The sequence below is a fragment of the Dendrobates tinctorius genome, unplaced genomic scaffold, assembly GCF_039654945.1.
Source record: "Dendrobates tinctorius isolate UK_male_01 unplaced genomic scaffold, ASM3965494v1 ptg000127l, whole genome shotgun sequence".
Taxonomy (NCBI): Eukaryota; Metazoa; Chordata; class Amphibia; order Anura; family Dendrobatidae; genus Dendrobates; species Dendrobates tinctorius.
Window position 1 is genome coordinate 3,489,693 of NW_027361795.1, and position 22,866 is coordinate 3,512,558.

General features: G+C 43.8%; 1 protein-coding gene and 1 pseudogene across 1 annotated transcript in view; both read right to left on the minus strand.

Annotated features, from left to right (window-relative positions):
* The window catches only part of KCNC4 (potassium voltage-gated channel subfamily C member 4), a 125,456-nt gene that overhangs the window by 52,442 nt on the left and 50,148 nt on the right, over positions 1–22,866 (minus strand). The gene's annotated exons all lie outside the window — the stretch shown is intronic.
* LOC141047463 (uncharacterized) lies at positions 8,312–12,428 on the minus strand (annotated as a pseudogene).

Genomic DNA, 22,866 nt, shown 5'->3' on the forward strand with positions numbered 1-22,866 from the left:
TAACATAGAGTAACATACTTACCAATACTTGTCACATTGTTCCCCGAAGCCATTGTCTTTTACGGAATAAATATTAACATAACAAACCACAAAAATACTCACCCACGATCCGAAGCAGTCCACGAGTGTGTCCCACGACGATCTTGGGTAGAGAACTGCAGCATCAGCTGTTGCTGCCGTTCTCTACGGGCTGCAGGAATCCAATGACGGAAGGTAGGTATCCTTCCGCACTGTATTCCTCCGCCACTTAAAAAAAAAAAAGTCCCTAGTCTCACTTTATGCCATTCCCACGCAGCAATGGCATAAAGTGAGACTAGGGACTTTTTTTTTTTTAAGTGGCGGAGGAATACAGTGCGGAAGGATACCTACCTTCCGTCATTGGATTCCTGCAGCCCGTAGAGAACGGCAGCAACAGCTGATGCTGCAGTTCTCTACCCAAGATCGTCGTGGGACACACTCGTGGACTGCTTCGGATCGTGGGTGAGTATTTTTGTGGTTTGTTATGTTAATATTTATTCCGTAAAAGACAATGGCTTCGGGGATCAATGTGACAAGTATTGGTAAGTATGTTACTCTATGTTATATGTACTGTATGTCTATGTACGTATTGTATGAATGTATTGTATGTAGTATGTATGTAGTATATATGTGGTATGTATGTAGCATGTAGTATGTATGCAGTATGTATGTAGCATGCATGTAGCATGCAGTATGTATGTAGCATGCATGTAGTATATATGTAGTATGTATGTAGCATGTAGTATGTATGTAGCATGCAGTATGTATGTAGCATGCATGTAGTATATATGTAGTATGTATGTAGCATATATGTAGTATGTATGTAGCATGTAGTATGTATGTAGCATGCAGTATGTATGTAGCATGCATGTAGTATATATGTAGTATGTATGTAGCATATATGTAGTATGTATGTAGTATGTATGTAGCATGCATGTAGTATATATGTAGTATGTATGTAGTATATATGTGGTATGTATGTAGCATGTAGTATGTATGTAAGATGTATGTAGCATGCATGTAGCATGCAGTATGTATGTAGCATGCATGTAGTATATATGTAGTATGTATGTAGCATGTAGTATGTATGTAGCATGCAGTATGTATGTAGCATGCATGTAGTATATATGTAGTATGTATGTAGCATATATGTAGTATGTATGTAGCATGTAGTATGTATGTAGCATGCAGTATGTATGTAGCATGCATGTAGTATATATGTAGTATGTATGTAGCATATATGTAGTATGTATGTAGTATGTATGTAGCATGCATGTAGTATATATGTAGTATGTATGTAGCATATATGTAGTATGTATGTAGCATGTAGTATATATGTAGTATGCATGTTGCATGCATGTAGTATATATGTAGTATGCATGTTGCATGCATGTAGTATATATGTAGTATGTATGTTGCATGTAGTATATATGTAGTATGTATGTTGCATGTAGTATATATGTAGCATGCATGTTGCATGCATGTAGTATATATGTAGTATGTATGTTGCATGTAGTATATATGTAGTATGTATGTTGCATGTAGTATATATGTAGTATGAATGTAGCATGTATGTAGTATGTAGTATGAATGTAGCATGTATGTAGTATGCATGTTGTATGTATGTAGCATGTAATTTTTTTTTTTTTTTTTTTTACATTCAACACATTAGCCGGATGATGGGACTACTACTGTCCCATCATTGGCTAATGTGTCAATCACTGTCATGGTAGCAAGCATCGCCCGATGGGACTTGTAGTCCCATCGGACGATGCCTGCACAGACCCCCGAAGCCTGCACAGCCCCCCGGCAGGCCGGCACAGCCCCCCGGCAGGCCGGCACAGCCCACCGGAGCCTGCACAGCCCCCCTGGCAGGCCGGCACAGCCCCCCGGCAGGCCGGCACAGACCACCGGAGCCTGCACAGACCCCCTGGCAGGCCGGCACAGCCCCCCGAAAGGCCCGTACAGACCCCAGAGAGGCTGTACAAGGGAAAAACAGGATTTTTCTTATTCCGATACCGGAAGTCCCATAGACTTGAATGGGACTTCCGGTATCGGAATCGGCGATACCGATACTTTTTTTTAAGATCGGCCGATCCATTCCGATCCGATACTTTGAAGTATCGGACGGTATCGCTCAACTCTAATGACGACCAATCAGTTTGGCTGCATTTGGCTGGATCTGAGCACACAGTATGGCTCTGAATACCTCAGAATTCATTCAGCTGCTTCTGTCCTGTGTCACATCATCAATAAACACTAGTGACCCAGTGCCACTGGCAGCCATGCATGCCCAAGCCATCACACTGCCTCCGCCGTGTTTTACAGATGATGTGGTATGCTTTGGATCATGAGCTGTACCACGCCTTCGTCATACTTTTCTCCGTTCCATCATTCTGGTAGAGATTGATCTTGGTTTCATCTGTCCAAAGAATGTTCTTCCAGAACTGTGCTGGCTTTTTTAGATTTTTTTTAGCAAAGTCCAGTCTAGCCTTTTGATTTTTGATGCTTATGAGTGGCTTGCACTGTGCAGTGAACCCTCTGTATTTACTTTCATGCAGTCTTCTCGTTATGGTAGATTTGGATAATGATACGCCTACCTCCTGGAGAGTGTTGTTCACTCGGTTGGCTGTTGTGAAGGGGTTTCTCTTCACCATGGAGATTATTCTGCGATCATCCACCTCTGTTGTCTTCCGTGGGCGCCCAGGTCTTTTTGCATTGATGAGTTCACCAGTGCTTTCTTTCTTTCTCAGGATGTACCAAACTGTAGATTTTGCCACTCCTAATGTTGTAGCAATTTCTCGGATGGGTTTTTTCTTTTTTTGCAGCTTAAGGATGGCTTGTTTCACCTGAATGGAGAGCTCCTTTGACCGCTTGTTTCCTTCACAGCAAAACCTTCCAAATGCAAGCAACACAACTCAAATCAACTCCAGGCCTTTTATCTGCTTAATTGAGAATGACATAACGAAGGAATTGCCCACACCTGTCCATGAAATAGCCTTGGAGTCAATTGTCCAATTACTTTTGGTCCCTTTGAAAACAGGGTGGCACATGTTAAGGAGCTGAAACTCCTAAACCCTTCATCCAATTTTAATGTGGATACCCTCAAATGAAAGCTGAAAGTCTGAACTTCAACTGCATCTGAATTGTTTTGTTTAAAATTCATTGTGGTAATGTCTAGAACCAAAATTTGAAAAATGTTGTCTCTGTCCAAATATATATGGACCTAACTGTATTATTTGGTTACTTTGTGGTGGTAATATGTGGTCTGGTCATGGTGCGGTGGTATTTGTTCCTTGTATGTGATATTATTCGGTCACTGCGGTAGTAATATATAGTCTGGTCCTGGTGTGGAGGTATTTGTTCCTTGTATGTGGTATTACTTATAGGTCACTATGTGGTGGTAATATTGTGTCTGGTCATGGTGAGGTGGTATTTGTCCATTGTATGTGATATTAATGGTCATTTTAAAAATTGAAAAATTAATACAAATGTACTTAAATTGTATTGCATATTTTAACAAATATTTAATAGGTTACAGTAGAGTAGAGCTCGGCCAAAAGTGTCTACAGTGTTGTGATGGCGGCTAAAAAAATATTTTGGAGAAAAAAAAAATCTGCCGGCTATATGTGTGATCTGGTGATGGGAACTGTTAATGTGTGATTGGTGAGAAGTGGAGTTTTCCAAGAGAGGGCAGTGGGACTGTGGACAGTTTGAAGGGTGGAGGCGGAGCTGGGGTGGAGCCTAGGCGGAGTCTTACGGGGGCCCCAAAAATTTTCCCAGTATGGGGCCCCAAAATTCCTAGTGTCAGCCCTGCCCCTGCCCATATGCTGCAGCAGTTCAGGAATGTGCGGAGTGCGGACACTGGACATTGTGGAATGGATGGATTCTCTTGGTCTGGCCTGCCCTGCCTGCTCCAGGTAAGAGTACTACCAGAGCTGAGCAGGCCTGAGGGACTGGGACCGAGGCACAGGCATGATTTTTGGCGGACTCCTGGGGTGGGGGAGAACTGACCATGGCAGGCATGATTTTGGGGGGCTCCATCCTGGGGGAGAACTGAAGCATGATGGCCTGGCTGCTCATGAATGGGGGGCCCCTGGCCTGGGGAGAAGGGAAGCATGACCTTGGCTGCTCATGAATGGGGGCCCCTGGGGACAAACATGGCTGCTCATGAATGGGGGCCCCTGGGGAGATGCATGGCTGCTCATGAATGGGGGGCCCTGGGGGAGATGCTTGGCTGCTCATGAATGGGATAGCTCATGGGGGGAAGAAACAAGAATCAGGTGGCCCACATAGGGGGAGAAGCAGCATAAACTGGGGGGGCACATGGGGAGAAGCAGCATAAACTGGGGGGGTCACATAGGGCGAGAAGCACTATGCCAAAAGTAGACCGCATATGGGGGAGAGCATTATGAAACAAAGGGAAACGGGTTTGCCTATATATATTACCTATCTATATGTTTACATAACTTTGTTGCCCTATGAAGGATGGGGGGGCCCCGAAAAATTTCTTGCACAGGGGCCCACTACAGTTTGTGTCCGCCCATGAGAATTGATATATATTCTGACAAACATAGCGTTTCATTCTGTTGCATGTCATATTATGAAGGTGCTCCATTGCCCCAAGTGAGAATACAGTGTTGCCTATAGGCACCACTCAGTAGCTATGAGGTTTAAACTGTTGTGTGTTTTTTACTGTTTCACAAATACAGTTTTTCTACATAGATAACTAAGAAATAACTAATAGATGAACACAGATTGCTGTTTTCATAGCATTTATAAGCCTTTTCTAGTTGTATAGGAGAGTCATAAGGCTATGTTCACACATTCAGTATTTTGTGAGTTTTTTACCTGAGTATTTGTAAGCCAAAAATCAGAAGAGGAATAGTGATTATCGAGCACTAAAATGCTCGAGCACTTGGTACTCGAATCGATCTGGTCAGTTACTCGGACGGGCTTGACTCAAGTAACGAGTATAATGGAAACCAAAGGGAAACCCAAGCATTTTTCAGGAAAACCCAAAAAGGAGGGCTTATGGGGAGCAGGAAAATTGCTGAAATGGATGGAAACAGTACTCAAATATAATGGGAACATCAAGGGGATGGACGCCTGGCTCCCACGTCGCTGCTGGGAACAATGTTGTCAGAGTATTACTTCACTTTTACGGAGTGACAGTAAAACACACCAAACTAAAGAGAAAACGGATTTTAAAGGAAAAAATGTTAGTAAACATTCTTTCCTGTAATATGACTTGTATATAAGACATTAAAAAAATTAAAAAATACAAAATGTCTCCTCCATCCCTTATTATTCGGGCCATCTCTCGCTGTATTTCCCAGTCACCTGTGACTAGAGTAGATGACATAGTAGAGGGGGAAATTAAACTATACCCATCAGTAGTCACTAGTAAATGTAATTTTCACATTTTGCTACCTTATATGGGTATATGGTGTGTGCAACATGGTCAGACACATCCAGTATAATTTAAGAAGGAGGGACTAAAACTCACAAAGCCTTTTTGAACAATGCTAGAACTGCCAAAAGTTACAAGGAATAAGGACTCCGATACATGCTGCATTAGATATAAAGGAGGGCCTCATACACATTCTGTTAAAATTGTTAGGGAGTGGGATTGTTAGACTCTTAAACCCTATGCACTAAGTGCAAGGGCAGCCAAAAATTAGAAGGAGGGATTGCAATTTACCCTTGAAGATATGTAGAGGAGGGCCTCTCCAAAACCATTTTTAACCTCTTCACCATGAAGCCTGTTTTCATCTTCCTGAATGTCACATACCCACTTCTCAGCACGTGAATTGAGGTTGCACATGCAAGGGTTAATCTATCTCCTCTCACTCAGTCCAGCATTCAACCTCTGTTCTATGCTGCAGTGGGAGCATAAATCACACTCTGACACAGACCACACACCCTGCTTCATACACGCTGCCACCACTTACCGAACACACGGGTGATGAGTCCCTGACATATTACTACTATGTGCCAATGGTCACACACTCTAAGGCTATGGATTCTTTAGAGCATACAAGGTTCAAACTTATTAAAGTTTTACGCTTTAATAGAAAAGGTACAGTGTTTACAATAAAAGGATATAAAAATATGGAAATAAAATGTGACATACAAATATGCAAAACAGTTATAAAAATAAAAGGGAGAAAACTTACAGAAATGTCTAAACTTTGTAGTCTGGCTTCTGCTCCCTGAGGGGGGGAGGAATATGGAATGGCTCACAGCAGCTTGGCTGTCCATCAGTTTGTGAACAGGTTTCTATGTGTTAAGGCCTAATTTACATATTTAACCTGGAGATCAGATTTGGAGACCAGCCTCTCATGTTAATATTCTAATTGCTGTCTGTTGTATAGTAGAAGAAGAAATGCAGCACTCACCAGTTGAACTGAACAATTGTGCGTCTTTTATTTCACATAAATTCCATCGACAGGTTTAAGGACAAGCAGGACTTAGCAGAAAGCTGGGGGAGGGAGGTGCCAGACAACGTCCGTTTCGCAATTACTCGCTTCTACGGGTCATCAAGTAATCGCGAAACGGCCATTGTCTGGCACCTCCCTCCCCCAGCACTGGTGAGTGCTATATTTCTTCTTCTACTATACATTGGATGATTCATGTTTGTTCATGCAAGCACCTCAGTTTTTTGAATGAACTGCATACCGCAATACTTCAGATAAATAGGTTCGTCTGTTAATAGTGCTGATTTGTGTGCCCTGCTGGTCTGTGACTGGATCATGGCGACTCTACCAATGAATACATTATTTTTTCTTTGAATGCTGTTGTATAACTTTTCTTTCTCATAGTAAATAGATAGTGTCAGGCTACCTTTTGGCATCTCTCTTCACAGGTACCAGAAGGTGTGAAATGTTTCCATTTTCTGTGTTCTCAGGAAAGCCCCCCCTGGGGTTGAGACCAGGAAGACTGTGTTTTTCTCAGGATCTTTTTCTCAGGATAACATAGGTCATGACCTTTGTGAAGAGCTGCAGCCTAGAACAGATGCTAGGTTACTGCTGGTCATGCATCCAAACATATACATATTTCACTACACCTCCCTCCTTATGAACGTGCATGGGGGTTGATTTACAGGTCAGCTCTCGAGTGTGTATCTGGTTCCGCCCCACCTTGGCGAGATAAGCCATCAGCATTGCCGTGATCGATTCCTTTTTTATGTTGAATTGTAAAATGATATTGCTGTAATATCAGGAGGCTCCATCTAAGCAATTTCCTGTTGTCCCCAACTACTCTGTTGAGCCAACTCAATGGGTTATGAATTGTTCTGTTATCATGGTGAAGTTGTGCCCATAGAGGTATGGTTGCAGTTTCTGCAGGGCCCACACAATTGCTAAACATTCCTTTTCAATGGTAGCATAAGCCACTTCTTTGGGTAGAATTTTCCTGCTTAGGCAGAGAATTGGGTGCTCCTCATCTTGCTGGTTCACCTGGCTGAGAACCGCACCTAGCCCATAGGTGCTGGCATCTGTCTGCACTAGAAACCTGTGAGTGAAATCTGGGGCCTGAAGGACAGGTGAACTAACCAATGCTGACTTTAGGGCAGAAAATGATTCCTCACACTGAGGAGTCCAGAAATCAATTTGGGGAAGCTTCCTCCTGGTCAGATCAGTTAACAGCTTGGCCAGAGCACCATAGTTTGGTACAAACCTCCTATAATAGCCAGCCATACCCACGAAGGACAGTACCTGCTTTTTGGTTTGTGGGGTGGGCCAGGCTGTAATGGCTTCTACCTTCCCTGGCTCAGATTTTAGCAGTCCTCCCACACATGGCTACCTGACTCTTCCCCGACTTAACAGTAAGACCTGCAGCTTTAAGCCTTTGCAACACCTGAGCAGTATGTACAAAGTGTTCCTCCAAGAAATACTAAAAATGGCTATGTCATCGAGATAAGTAACGGCAAAACCATCAAATCCTTCCAATAAGTGATTAACCAACCTCTGGAAGGTGGCAGGGGCATTTTTCATACCCAATGGCATTACCAGAATCTCAAACAGCCCGAATGGTGTTATTAAAGCAGACCTTTCCTGAGCTTATTTGGTCAGGGGTATCTGCCAATATACCCTACTTAAGTCCATGATCGTGAGGTGCGATGCTTTAGCTAGCTGCTCTAACAGCTCTTCTATCCTCGGTATGTAGTAAGTAGATTTAATTTCCTATAGTCTACACAGAACCGGGTAGTATGGTCATTTTTCGGGACAAGAACCACCGGCGAGGCCCAGGCATTCTGGGATTTTTCTATTACCTTGAGGTTTAGCATCTCCTATATCTGTTCCCTCATGTGTGCCTTCTCCTCTGCTGACACCCGGTATGCAGACTGGCTTACAGGGGGATTGGTACCAGTGTCCACATAGTGAGTTGCTAAGTGAATCCTCCCAGGCTTTCCTGTGAAGACTTCTGTGAACTCGCTGAACACCCCCATCATCTCCGACCTCTGACTGTGGGGTAGTTCAGGGTTAAACACTGCTGACTCCAGGGACTCCATATACTGAGTCCCAGCCCTCACCTCTAGCAACAGATCAGCCTCCCCAGCTTCAGTCAGGCTACAGACAGGTAAGACACAGGGCTCCCTGTCATGATGAGCCTTCAACATATTTACATGGAATACCTTCTGATGCTTTGCATGTTCATCTAGGGTCACCACCTAATTAACATCATATAGCCATTGGTGTACAGTGTATGGCCCCTCCCATGGGGCCTGTAATTTATTCTGTAACATAGGGACCAACACCCAAACCTTCTGTCCCTCCTCATAGGCCCTCAATCTGGCATTACGGTTGTACCAGACCTTCTGGTTGATTTGGGCCTGGGTCTCATTCTCATGGGCCAGGCTGCTCAGTTTTTGCATTCTTTCTCTGAGTCGCAGTATATATTCAGCGACCGAGACACCCTTCGTTTTGGGGTCACCCTCCCAACAGTCCTTAATCAAATGGCCCCCTGTCCCGCCTCCCGTAAACCAGTTCAAAGGGGGAGAATCCTGTAGACGCCTGGGGTACCTCTCTGTATGCAAACAACATATGAGGGAAGTACCGCTCCCAGTCTCTTCCTTCAGTCTCCACCAACATTTTGAACATTTGTTTTAATATTCCGTTAAAATGCTCGCAGAGTCCATTTGTTTGGGGATGATAGGCACTGGACACAAAATGCTGTACTTTTATTTTTTTGCAGAGGTTTTCCATCAGATTGGACATTAATTGGGTTCCCTTCTTGGTTAATATTTCCCTGGGGAAACCCACATGAGAGAAAACAGTCAGTAAAGCATCCACCACTTTGTCTGCTTGGATGGAGGACAGTGCCACAGCTTACAGATAACATGTAGCATAGTGCACCACTGTGAGGATGAACTTTTTGCCAGAGCTGCTGGCTATTGCAAGTGGCCCTATGATATCCACAGCCACTCGCTGGAAAGACTCATTGATAACTGGCAGTGGTATCAATGAGGCTTTCTGTATATTCCCAGACTTTTCTGACAAACTATGCAGGATCGACAGTAATTGGCAATATCTGTCCCCATCTTGGGCCAATAAAAGGTATGTGTCAGGTGAGCATTAGTCTTTTGTACTTCAAGGTGTCCAGCCAGAGGAATTTCATGAGCAATTCTCAATAATTGCTCCCTAAATAGATAAGGAAAGACCAGCCGCTTTTTACAGTCCCAAGGTTCTGTAATATCATTGGGGAGGGTTTCTTTATACAGTCTGCCCTGGATCCAGTATATTCTTCCTTTGTCAGAAGCAGCAGGGGGTTGGTCTGCAAGACATCTGAGCTTCTCTAGACTGCCATCTGTCCGCAGGGCCTCCTGGAAACTCTGAATGTCAGTCTGCAGCCCCTGGCCTAGCGTGAATGCCTGTCTCTGGTCTGAAACTGAGTCTTCAGTGTCGGTTATTAGAGACCTTGGTGGGTCTGCCATGTGAGGAGGCTTCCGGGCCACAGTATGGTCCTCCAGTTCAGGCAGTTTTATTTGAGACTCATCCTCTAACCTCTGGGGTTTTGTCTGAGCCACAGCCTGACTTCGGGTCACAGCTGCCACATATGTACATTCCTGTGCATTGGTACATTTTCCCTCCTCACATGGGATCTCAGGTGGGTAACTTGCTTCCACCTTCTCTGTAGCATTTACTTGCAAGGGAGGGACATAGTGGGACACCATTCTCCCCAAGTCTGTGCCTAGTAACACATTGGTGGGAATAGCCTCGGTTACTCCTACCTCTCTCAGTCCTTTCCCTGCTCCCCAGTCCAGGTATACATGGGCCATGGAAACGGTAGGGCTTATGTGGCACCCCAGGAGTTTGGTTGCCACAATGGCCTTGCCTCCCTCCAGGGGGAGTGATGTCATGACTTGAAGCAAAGAAGGAATCTCCTTACCAGGTAGTTCCAGCATACAACACAGTTCCCGCTCCAGGCCAGCAGAGGGAGCTCTAAACCTGACTTCAGGGGAGCTGCTTTCTCTGGTCAGGAGGAGGAAGTTAGTGAGAGTTAGTGCCTGAACAGGGTTGAGACAGGGCATGTGGAGAGGAGCTGGGAGACAGGAGCTATAGCTGAGCTCAGCCCCAGGCTTAACCGCCAGAGCCCGGGCCCTGCAGCCCAAGGCAGTGTGGGTACTAAAGCCCCAGCAGCAGAATCCGGAGGACAGAAGACCATAGATCCTCTGTCCCCAACTGATACTCCATGACACCGCAGCACGTGTGAGCCGGATATGCCAGATAGGAGCGATCCCTGAAGCAGGCTATAGTTGCCTGTCATGCGAGTGGAGTTCTACCTAATTGGCATACAGAGAGAGGAGCTTGAAGAGAGTTTACAGCAGCAAGTACCTCCGAGAATAGCACTAGAAAAGAGGCCTCACAACCCACCTGAATAAGGTGACTCCCAAATTGCTTACAGGCTGACCGACTCCAGAACCATCTGTAACCTGAGAACCGGACTGTACCTGCACAGCTCAGTAAAAGGTAAAGGGAACTGCACCCAGCTGTGTCCTCTAATTATTCCTGCATCACCTACCCAACTCTGCTACATCTATCATCACTACCTCTAACATCTACATACCAACTGCCCTGGGACAAAATTATTCCCTTGTAAATATCCCTTTAATTGGATGCCCAGGGCCATGGACCGGGTCATGGCTGCCGTGACACATCCCCTTTGAATACCGGCCCAGTACCAAATATCCCCACTGCCCTGGCGGGCGATCCACTGACACCTCCAATCCCGGTTATAGACATAGTCTTTCCTGATATGATATTGGCAGGGTTTACCATTACTGGGCGCACCAGAGGCCCTCTGCCCCATTGTCTCTGAGACCAACAGGGACTTTATTGCCAACAGTGACAGATTGACAGTTCTCATTTGTCCTTGCATCAGAGCCGGCCACAAAGAGGACTGCCCAGATGGCTTTGTGATTGTAGTTGGGCATTTCTCCCTATCAGGGCAGACTGCGCTGATATGTCCCACTTTGTTGCAGGAGAAGCATCGTTGGTCATCGCCTAAAGAATGTCTATTCCCCGGGACCCCATAGGAGGTGGGCTCTGACAGCACTGATGATTGGCCGGCAGAGGGAGAAGGGTCCCTGTTTGGCTTACTCCCCTTCCAGCTGAATCCCGATGGTTTTCGCACCTCAGGCATCCTGTTAGCCACATAGCGGTCAGCAATCTTTGCAGGCCGTTTGTGGCTCCCGATCACACACAAATTGTCGTACATCCATGGGGCACATCTGAAGAAATTGATCCTTGACCATAAGATCCGATAAGACCTCAAAACTGTTATCAGAAAGTCCCCTGATCCATTGGTGGAACGTGGTCCTCAAGGTGCTCACGACATCCGCATAGCTGTCAGTTGATGCACATTGTAGATTCCGGAACTTTCTCCGATACACTTCTGGGGTTAGGTTGTATTTCCTGATCAGGGCCTCTTCTATGGACTGATAGTTCCCATCTAGCTCTGGTGGGAGGCCAGCAAAAACTTCCAGGGCTTTGCCTCTTAACCCTGTGGGTTAGATACTGCGCCCACTGCTCACTGGGAAGATGGTATTGCCTGCAGGTTGTTTCAACCCCCCGAAGGAAAGTATCTAAGTCCATATCCTTCTCCATCAGAGGGAAGTTTTCCAGATGTGGTTTCCTTGGATTTATGTCTTGGAAGGGGGTCAACTGCGGGATGTTACTCCTTTCTATTTGAGCCATCTGAAGCTTGAAATCTCTCTCCTTCTGGCATTCTGCAGCCTCTCTCTCAGCCTGGAGTTCTGCAGCCTCTCTCTCAGCCCTGACCCGGCGTTCTGAAACAGCAGCAGCAGCATCTCCCTCAGCCTGTCGGTACTGTAGAATAAGCTGCAGGTGCAGATCGGGATCACTTGTTCCCAGCTGTTGTAAGTCCATTTGTAAAGTAGAGTCCATAGGTCCTCAACACTGGCATTACTGGCACCTCCAGAAGGTATCTCCGGTGCAAGAGCTGGCATCGCTGGGTCTCTCAGAGGTGGACTCTCTCTTTAGCCAGGTGCTTCAGTATTTGCTCAATGTCCTGCTCGACCATGGCGCGCACCAGCAGTTCCTTTGATTTGTCAGCCGTCTCCTTTCCTCTGTGCTCACAGAGGTCGATCAGAGCCTCTTTGCTCTGCTTCTTGTACTGGACTGCCATATCGATGAACAACCTTTGCCAAATAAAAGATAGAAAAGAAAAACGGGAAAGGGAAACTGTTGCAAGTACTGTATGTCCAAGTAAGCACTGAGTTGAACCTTGTAGAACTGGTGCACTCCTCACAAGGATACCAATTCTTTAGTACAGGGAATAATTGCTTACATCATGCACTAATGCTCTAATAGAAATAAATTCTATCCCACCACTCTGCCACCAATTTGCCACATACCCACTTCTCAGCATGTGACTTGGTGTTGCACATGCAAGGGTTAATCTATCTCCTCTCTCTCAGTCCAGCATTCAACCTCTGTTCTATGCTGCAGTGGGAGCATAAATCACACCCTGACACAGACCACACACCCCACTTCATACACGCTGCCACCACTCACCGAACAAACGGGTCCTGGACATAATATTACTATGTGCCAATCACCAGGGTCACACACTCTAAGGCTATGGATTCTTTAAAGCATACAAGGTTTAAACTTATTAAAGTTTTAAGCTTTAATAGAAAAGGTATAGTGCTTACAATAAAAGGATATAAAAATATGGAAATAAAATGTGACATACAAATATGCAAAACAGTTATAAAAATAAAAGGGAGAAAACTTACAGAAATGTCTAAACTTTGTAGTCTGGCTTCTGCTCCCTGGGGGGGCGATATGGAATGACACACCAGCTTGGCTGTCTCTTAGTCTGTGAACAGGTTTCTATGTGTAAAGACCTAATTTATAGATTTAACCTGGAGATCAGATTTCTAGACCAGCCTCTCATGTTAATATTCTAATTGCTGGTCTGTAACTGGATCATGGCCGACTCTACCAATGAATACATTATTTTTTCTCTGAATGCTATTGTATAACTTTTGTTTCTCATAGTAAATAGATAGTGTCAGGTTGCCATTTGGCATCTCTCTTCACAGGCACCAGAAGGTGTGAAATGTTTCCACTGTTTGTTCTCCGGAAAGCCCCCCTGGGGTTGAGACAAGGAAGACTGTCTTTTTCTTAGGATAACATAGGTCATGACCGTTGTGAAGATCTGCAGCCTAGAACAGATGCTACATTACTGCTGGTCATGCATCCATACATATACTGTACATATTTCACTACACTGATGAGTTCAATTTTTTCACTTCTGTCCATTGTCACTTTATGTGGTTATAACTCTGGAACGCTTCAATGGGTCCCACTTATTTTGAGATTGTTTTTACCAAGACATATTGTACTTCATGATAGTAGTAACATTTGTTTGATATGACGTTTTTATTTGAGAAAATATAGGAAACTTGGGAAAAAAAACTTTTGCAATTTTCAAAATTAATTTTTATGCCCTTAAATCAGAGAGCTATGTCATGCAAAATAGTTAATAAATAACATTTCCCACATGTCTACTTTACATCAGCACAATTTTGGAACCATAATTTTTTTTTTGTTAGGAAGTTATAAGAGTTAAAAGTTGGCCAGCGATTTCTCATTTTTACAACAAAATTTGCAAAACCATTTTTCTTAGGGACTACCTTACATTTGAAGTGACTTTGAGGGGCCTATATGACAGAAAATACCCAAAAGTGACACCATTCTAAAAACTGCACCACTCAGAGTACTCATAACCAGATTCAATAAGTCTATTAACCCCTCATGTGAGTCACAGGAATTATTGGAATGTGGAAAGAAAAAATAAACATTGAATTTTTCACAAACATGTTAATTTAGACCCCAAAATTTTTATTTTCTCAATGGTAACAGGAGAAAATGCATCATACAATTTGTTGTGCAATTTCTTCTGAGTACAACGATAAGTAATATCTGAAGGAAAATTTCCTGGAATCATTAGCGGATGCCATGTCGCGTTTGGAGAGTTACTGATGTGCCTAAAGAGCGGAAACACCTCACAAGTGACCCCATTTTGGAAATTAGACCCCTCAAGTAACTTATCTAGATGTGCGGTGAGATTCACAGTAGTTTATAACTTAAAGCCGTGAAAATTAAAAATCACATTTTTCCCACAAAAATGTTTTTAGCCCCACTTTTTTTATTTTCAAAAGGTAAAACAGAAGAAAATGCACCAATTTGTTGTGCAATTTCTCCCGAGTATGCAGATACCCAATATATGCTTGAAAACTACTCTTTGGGTGCACGCAGGGCTCAGAAAGGATAGAGTGACTTTTTTTTAATAAATGTTCAGCGGGTGTAATGCCAAGTTTGGAGAGCCCCTAATGTTCAAAAACAGTGGAAACCCCCACAATTCACCCCATTTTGGAAACTAGACATTTCAAAGAATTTATCTAGATGTGTGGTGAGCACAATGAACCCAAAGGTGCTTCAAAGAATTTTACAACGTTGATCTGTGAAAATGAAAAAATATATATTTTCCCCACAAATTTTTTTTCATTTACATAAGGATATCACAGAAAATGGAGCCTAAAATGTGCTGTGCAATTTCTCCTAAGGACACAGATACCTCATATGTGGTCAATGCAAAGCTCAGAAAGAAAGTAGCGCCATACTGGAGTTCGGATTTTGCTGAACTGGTTTGAGGGTGCCATGTCACATTGGTGGAGCCCATGAGCTGCCAGAGCAGCAGAAACCCCCATAAGTGACACAATTTTACAAACTACGCTTTTCAATAGATTCATCTAGGGGTGCAGTGATCATATTGATGTGAGCAGGTTGCGGGAAGCAGTGACGGACAGGAGGCAGATCAAGAGTTAACAGATTTATTAACAAAGTGATTGCTCCACGCCGGGAGGTGATGGGTAAACAGGGATATGGCAGGAGGAAAAGGCCCAGTATAAGGCCGGGTTAAAGTAGCAAGGGCAATAGATAAAGCAACTATTCATGAAGGGTTTAAATTATCAGTCCTACGGCTTCTAAGCTGCAGAGTCGTGGAGTGAAAAATAGTCTATGATGCTGCCCGAGTGAAGTTCAGCTTGGCAGAACACTACGGATGAGGTAGGACACAGTTCTATGCAAGTCACACTGTCTGTCTCAGGCGGCGTGCGCGCAGCAAAAAACGTTCCTAAGCGTCTGGCACATTTTGGATGCAGGAGCCAGCAGGCACATCAGGTCTCTGCTCACAGTCACTGTCCTTGACAGTCAGTGATCTATAGCGCGGGTTTGCGCTGTCATGTTGCTCGAAGGATAGAGCACCAACCATCCCCTGCTGCGCACACTGTTTTCCCGCCACGTCTCCTGCTCTGTTCCCGTGCACAGCCCCTTTTATAAAAGACACACCCCTTGTTGAACAGTGCAAAGGTCGGTCCGGGTCGGAAAGCTTTCCCCCGGGCAACAATGGTGACAGCCCTGACAGTTCCGGAATGGGCACAAGAGAGGTACCCCTGGTCTAGTCCATCTTCTTACTTTGACACCACAGGTGTGTCACAGAATTTTATATCATTGGGCAAAAAATAACTACATTTTTATTTTTTGTTTACCCCAGATTTTACATTTTCCCACTGGGGAAATGGGTAAAAAATGCACAAAAATTCGTCCCACAATTTCTGCTAAATGTAGAAATACCCTATATGTGGCTATACAGTACTGCTTAGCCACACTGCGAGAATTGGGAGTGACAGAGCGCTATTTGCCTCCTGGAGTGCAGATTTTCCTAGAGCACTTTGCAAACTCCATATACAGAGCTACAAGAGCCAAATCCCCCTTCAAGTGACACTCCTTTGGGAATTTATCTACAGATGTAGTGAGGATTTTGACTCTATGGGTGTTTTCCAGAAACAAGCAGCAGTGGATGTTGCTGAGTGAAAATTGCAAATTGCCATTGTAATGCCCAGTAAATTGTAGTCACCAGTAAATCGTAATTCCCAGTACATTGTGGTGCCCAGCTCATGCTTCTGGAGACATGCAACCGTAAATTAGACGGGCTGTCATCGCTTTAGAAATGCCAAACATGTGCACTCTATATGTGGTTTAGGTACATTGTGAGGTTCAGAAGGGAGGGGGCATTTGGATTTGGGAGCGGAGAATTTGCTGAATTTCTTTTGGAGGGCAAGGAGCTATATCGCTTTTCCAGAGGCTTTGTACTACCAGTAATGTTTAAGCCCCTATACTTCTGTTAACAGATGACAGATCTGAGTGGGGACTTGGTTTTTTAGTGGATTGAGTTGAAGCTTTAGTTAGGAATATTTTACATAACATTTGGGATCACATATATCCTACGCTCTACGCTGAGCACTTGCAGTATATCAGGGTTTCAATCTAAATCTTCGAGTGGCGTGATTCAGATGAAACCCATGAGGGAGACACTCACTATAATGAGGCAGCAGAGTTACTCTGGACTCCATCTGGCCTCTGTTCAGCGGTGTCCTTCTTTTCTGAAGTGCACAACCTGAGGCCACAGTGTCTCCATCTGCCTCACTATAGGTAATCTTCTGCCGGGGGTTCCGTCTGAATCACGAATTTCAGAAATTTACACGGAATACCCGATGTAATCGTTCAGTGTAGAGCGCAGAATAAATGTGAACCGAGCTTTACAGAGATCTGTGGGAGGCAGAATGAACAAATTAACAGCAGGTGAAGAATTGGTTTTATTTATTTTCATGCTGTTCCTCGTGTCGTTTAAGTGATTAAGCAACTTTATTCTGCTTCTGAGATTACAGTAATACCAGATTTATATCGGGTTTTTATGTTTGGCTGCTGTCACACACTAAAAGATGCTTATTATTGGAAAAACAAGCTTCTGCATCACCATATTTAGTTATCTATAAATTATACATATTTCGGCTAACAGTCATGTGACGGCTTGTTTTTTTGCCGGACAAATTGACGTTTTAATTGGTATTGGTCGCTTTCTATTCTGATTTTTGGGAGACAGAACAAACAAAAACCAGCAATTCAGGATTTTTTTTTTTTAATGATGTTCCGCGTGTAGTAAAATTGATAAGGATATTTTTTGCAATGTTTTGACGCTTTTACACAATAAAAACTATTTTATAGGAAAAATATATATTTTTGCATCACTTTATTCTGAGAGATATCATTTTTTTACTTTTCCACTGACAGAGCTGTATACCATCTTGTTTTTTGTGGGACAAGATGATGTTTTCAGCAATACCATTTTTATTTACATTCGTCTTTATTTACAACCCTTTCTTGTCCTTCTTATATTTCACCCCATTACACAGGCCTTGTTCATTTTGATAAGAGTCAGCCTGTCTGCATTTTCAGTTGAAAGGATGATAAGTTGATCATTATTTATGCCCCTGGTGACACTAAAAACCCGCTCTAACAAAACACTAGCGGCAGGGCAGGCCAGCACCTCCAAGGTATAGAAGGACAGATCATGCCACGTGTCCAGCTTGAATACCCAATAGTTGTATGGTCGGTCAGGTACTCTTTCACCATCTTCAAAAATCTATCCCTCCTTGTCAGACTACCATGTGCATCAGGGCCTGGACGCTGGGAGGGTCTAATGGAACTGTTCCAGACCTTTCATAGTGTCCCCCTGCCTCTGCTGGACCTGGTGTGCGTGTCCCTTGTCTCTCCTCCTTGGTTGCCCAAGGATCTATGACCTCTGCGGCCAGCTTTGTCAGGTAGGAATTTTTGTATTTATTGTTTGACTAGGGTATTCCAATATTTTACTAGCCTTATCTGCTGCAGAAAGGAAAGATGCAAAATTTTCCTTGTAGTGTGGATCGAGAACAGTGAACAACTAGTAATCAGTGTTGGCCAAAATGCTTATAACGCGAGGGTATGCTGTTTGCCACCTAAAAACACTAGTTTCAGTAGAACCTGTTGCCGCTTCACTGAGGCAGTGCTGCAGTGCTTCAAGCTTGTCACTGACATGGCCAACATGCTCCAAGATGACAATTCAAAGATGGAGGAGGGGGTGAAGGAACTGGTATTGGAAGTGAAAGAAGCGCTGATGGAGCTGCGACCCACAATCCTCGTTGTCGGTAGAACAGGTGCAGTGTGAGGGTCAGACTTGGCCCCAGCCTCCACAATATTCACCCAACGTGCTGTCAGGGAAATGTAGCATCACTGGCTATAAGCACTTGTCCACATGTCGGTCATTAAGTGGAATTTCCCAGTAACTACATTGGTCAGGGGATACGTGCTGGTGTAAGCCGGGGATGGCACTCTGGGAAAAATAGTGGCCTGTAGGTGGGTGGCTGCGTATTTTCTTTTGTGCTACAAGGCCTGGGGTAGGGACAGCTGATACTATTCACACAAAAACCTCAGAAATAATGTAGGGACCAAAATAATCAAAATCAGACCAAGAAAGCACAAAATTGGTAAACCCCTAAAAATTAACCTTTCATTCAATTTTTTAAAAAATTTTTAGAAAATTCTAAAAAACTCGGTGATATAGGGCTTGAAACAGTGCCCAAAAACTGACACATAGAAAAAATGTTTATATCAAAGGAAGGGGGGTAAACTCACCCTAGTAAGCCCTAATGTGTCCCTTCCTGACTGCAGAGGTTGGCACCCTAGTTGTTGACGATATGGCGCCCCCTCTCAATGTCGGTAACCCTAAAGACCCTTTATAATAATAATAATAATAATAAATTTTATTTCTATAGCGCTGACATATTCCGCAGCACTTTACATTTCAGAGGGGACTTGTACAGACAATATACATTACAGCATAACAATAATCACATAGATCATAACAGATACCAAGAGGAATGAGGGCCCTGCTCGCAAGCTTACAATCTATGAGGAAAAAAAGGGGAGACACGAAAGGTGAGTGGTAACAGTTGCCCTGATTGTATGGACCAGCCATAATGTTAAGTGTGTAACAGTACGGATGCAGAGGGATAATGGATGCATAAAGCATGTGGGAACATGATGTGGGGAACCTGGTTATGGTAATACTTTTGGCTGTGCCACACAGGGATAGATAAACTTAATATGTTGAGGCGATAGGCCAGTCTGAATAAATGCGTTTTCAGGGCACGCTTAAAATTGTGGGGGTTGGGGACTAATCGTATTGACCTGGGAAGTGCATTCCAAAGAATTGGCGCAGCACGTGTATAGTCTTGAAGACGGGAGTGGGAGGTTCTGATTATTGAGGATGCTAACCTCAGGTCATCAGCAGAACGGAGGGCGCGGGTAGTATGGTATACTGAAACAAGGGAGGAGATGTAGGGTGGTACTGAGCCATGGAGGGCTTTGTGGGTGAGGGTAATAAGTTTGTACTGGATTCTGGAGTGGATGGGTAGCCAGTGTAATGACTGGCACAAGGTAGAGGCATCGGTGTAACGATTGGCGAGGAATATGATCCTGGCAGCTCCATTCAAGACAGATTGGAGGGGGGAGAGTTTGGTAAGAGGGAGACCGATTAGAAGGGAGTTACAATAGTCGAGACGAGAATGAATAAGAGAAACAGTAAGAGTTTTTGCAGAGTCAAAAGTAAGAAAAGGTCGAATTCTAGAAATGTTTTTGAGGTGCAGATAACAAGAGCGAGCCAATGATCGGATGTGGGGGACAAAGGAAAGCTCAGAGTCAAGTATGACCCCAAGACAGCGGGCATGTTGCTGGGGAGTAATAGTAGAACCACACACGGAAATGGCAATGTCGGGTATAGGTACATTAGTAGCGGGAGGAAACACAAGGAGTTCAGTCTTTGACAGGTTCAGTTTCAGATATAGTGAGGACATGATTTTAGACAGAGCATTTAGACAATCGCCGGTGTTTTCTAGAAAGGCTGGCGTGATGTCAGGAGAAGAAGCGTATAATTGGGTGTTGTCAGCATAGAGATGGTACTGGAAACCAAATCTACTGATTGTTTGACCAATAGGGGCAGTATACAAAGAGAAGAGGAGGGGGCCTAGGACTGATCCTTGAGGAACCCCAACAGTAAGGGGAAGATGAGAGGAGGAGGAGCCAGCAAAAGACACAGTAAAGGAGCGGCCAGAGACATAGGAGGAGAACCAGGAGAGAACGGTGTCCTTGAGGCCAATGGAACGGAGCATAGTGAGGAGGAGCTGATGATGCACAGTGTCGAATGCTGCAGAGAGATCCAAGAGAATTAGCATGGAGTAATGACCATTTGATTTAACTGTTAGTAGATCATTAGAGACTTTAGTGAGGGCAGTTTCAGTAGAATGTAAAGAGCGGAAACCGGATTTGAGAGGGTCGAGAAGAGAGTTTTCTGAGAGATAGCGGATAAGACGGGAGTGGACCAGGCGTTCCAGGAGTTTAGAGATGAAGGGAAGATTAGAAACAGGTCTATAGTTAGCGGCACAGTTTTGGTCGAGGGATGGTTTTTTAAGTAGTGGATGTATGATGGCATGCTTAAATGAGGAGGGAAAGATACCAGAAGAGAGAGAGAGGTTAAATATTTTAGTTAGGTGAGGGGTGACAGCAGGGGAAAGGGTCTGGAGTAGATGTGATGGAAATTGGTCACTGGTGCAAGTGGTTGGGCGAGAAGATGCAAGGAGCCTGCTTACTTCTTCTGTGACTGGTTCAAAGTCAGAGAGTGAGCTAGATGCAGTGGGGGAGGGAGGACAGTGCATGGTATGAGGTGATTGGGAGATAATTTCCTGTCGGATCTGGTCAATTATTTCTTTGAAGTAATTGGCCAGATCGTCAGCTTGAAGCTCCGTGGTAGGGGCCTGCACTCTTGGGTTGAGTAGAGAATGAAAAGTGTCAAAGAGACGTTTCGGGTTATTGGACAGTGAGGTTATGAGGGTGTTGAAATAGGTTTGTTTTGAGAGGTGAAGGGCAGTGTTGTATGTTCGAAGCATAGGGTGATAAAGGGTCTTTAGGGTTACAGACATTGAACGGGGGTGCCATATCATCAACAACTAGGGTGGTAACCTCCGCAGTCAGGAAGGGACACATTAGGGCTTACTAGGGTGAGTTTACCCCCCTTCCTTTGATATAAAAAATGTTTCTATGTGTCAATTTTTGGGCACTGTTTCAAGCCCTATATCACCCACTTTTTTAGAATGTTCTAAAAATGTTTTAAAAAATTGAATTAACCCCTTAACGCCCAAGGGTGGTTTGCACGTTCATGACCAGGCCAATTTTTACAATTCTGACCACTGTCCCTTTATGAGATAATAACTCTGAAATGCTTCCATGGATCCTGGTGATTCTGACACTGTTTTCTCGTGACATATCGTACTTGATGTTAGTGGTAAAATGTAATTCAAATAACTTGCATTTATTTGTGAAAAAAACGGAAATTTGGCGAAAATTTTTAAAATTTCGCAATTTTCCAACTTTGAATTTTTATGCCCTTAAATCACAGAGATATGGCACACCAAAAACTTAATAAGTAACATTTCACACATGTTTACATCAGCACAATTTTGGAACCAAAATTTTTTTTGTTAGGAAGTTATAAGGGTTAAAAGTTGACCAGCGATTTCTCATTTTTGCAACACCATTTTATTTTTACGGACCACATCACATTTGAAGCCACTTTGAGGGGTTTATATGATAGAAAATACCCTAAAGTGACACCATTATAAAAAACCCTTAAGGTGCTCAAAACCACATTCAAGAAGTTTATTAACCCTTCAGGTGCGTCATAGGAATTTTTTGAATATTAAAAAAATGAACATTTAACTTTTTTTCACAAAAAAATACTTCAGATTCAATTTTTTTATTTTACCAAGGGTAACATGAGAAATTGGACTGCAAAAGTTATTGTGCAGTTTGTCCTGAGTACGCTGATACCTGATATGTGGGGGGGGGACCACTGTTTCGGCGCATGGCAGAGCTCAGAAGGGAAGGAGCGCCGTTTGACTTTTTCAATGCAAAATTGGCTGGAATTCAGATCGGACGCCATGTCACGTTTGGAGAGCCCCTGATGTATCTAAACAGTGGAAACCCCCCACAAGTGACCTCATTTTGGAAACTAGACCCCCCAAGGAACTTGTCTAGATATGTGGTGAGAACTCTGAACCCACAAGGGTTTCACAGAAGTTTATAACGTACAGCGGTACAATTAAAAATCATATTTTTTCCACAAAAATGATCTTTTCACCCCCAATTTTTAATTTTCCAAGGGTAACAGGACACTAAAAGTTATTGTGCAATTTGTCCTGAGTACACTGATACCCCATATGTGGGTGTAAATGACTATTTGGGTGCATGACAGAGCTCAGAAGGGAAGCAGCGCCATTTGACTCTTTTGGCTGGAATTGAGATCGGACACCATGTCGCGTTTGGAAAGCCCCTGATGTGCCAAAACAGTGAAAACCCCCAACAAATGACACCATTTTGGAAA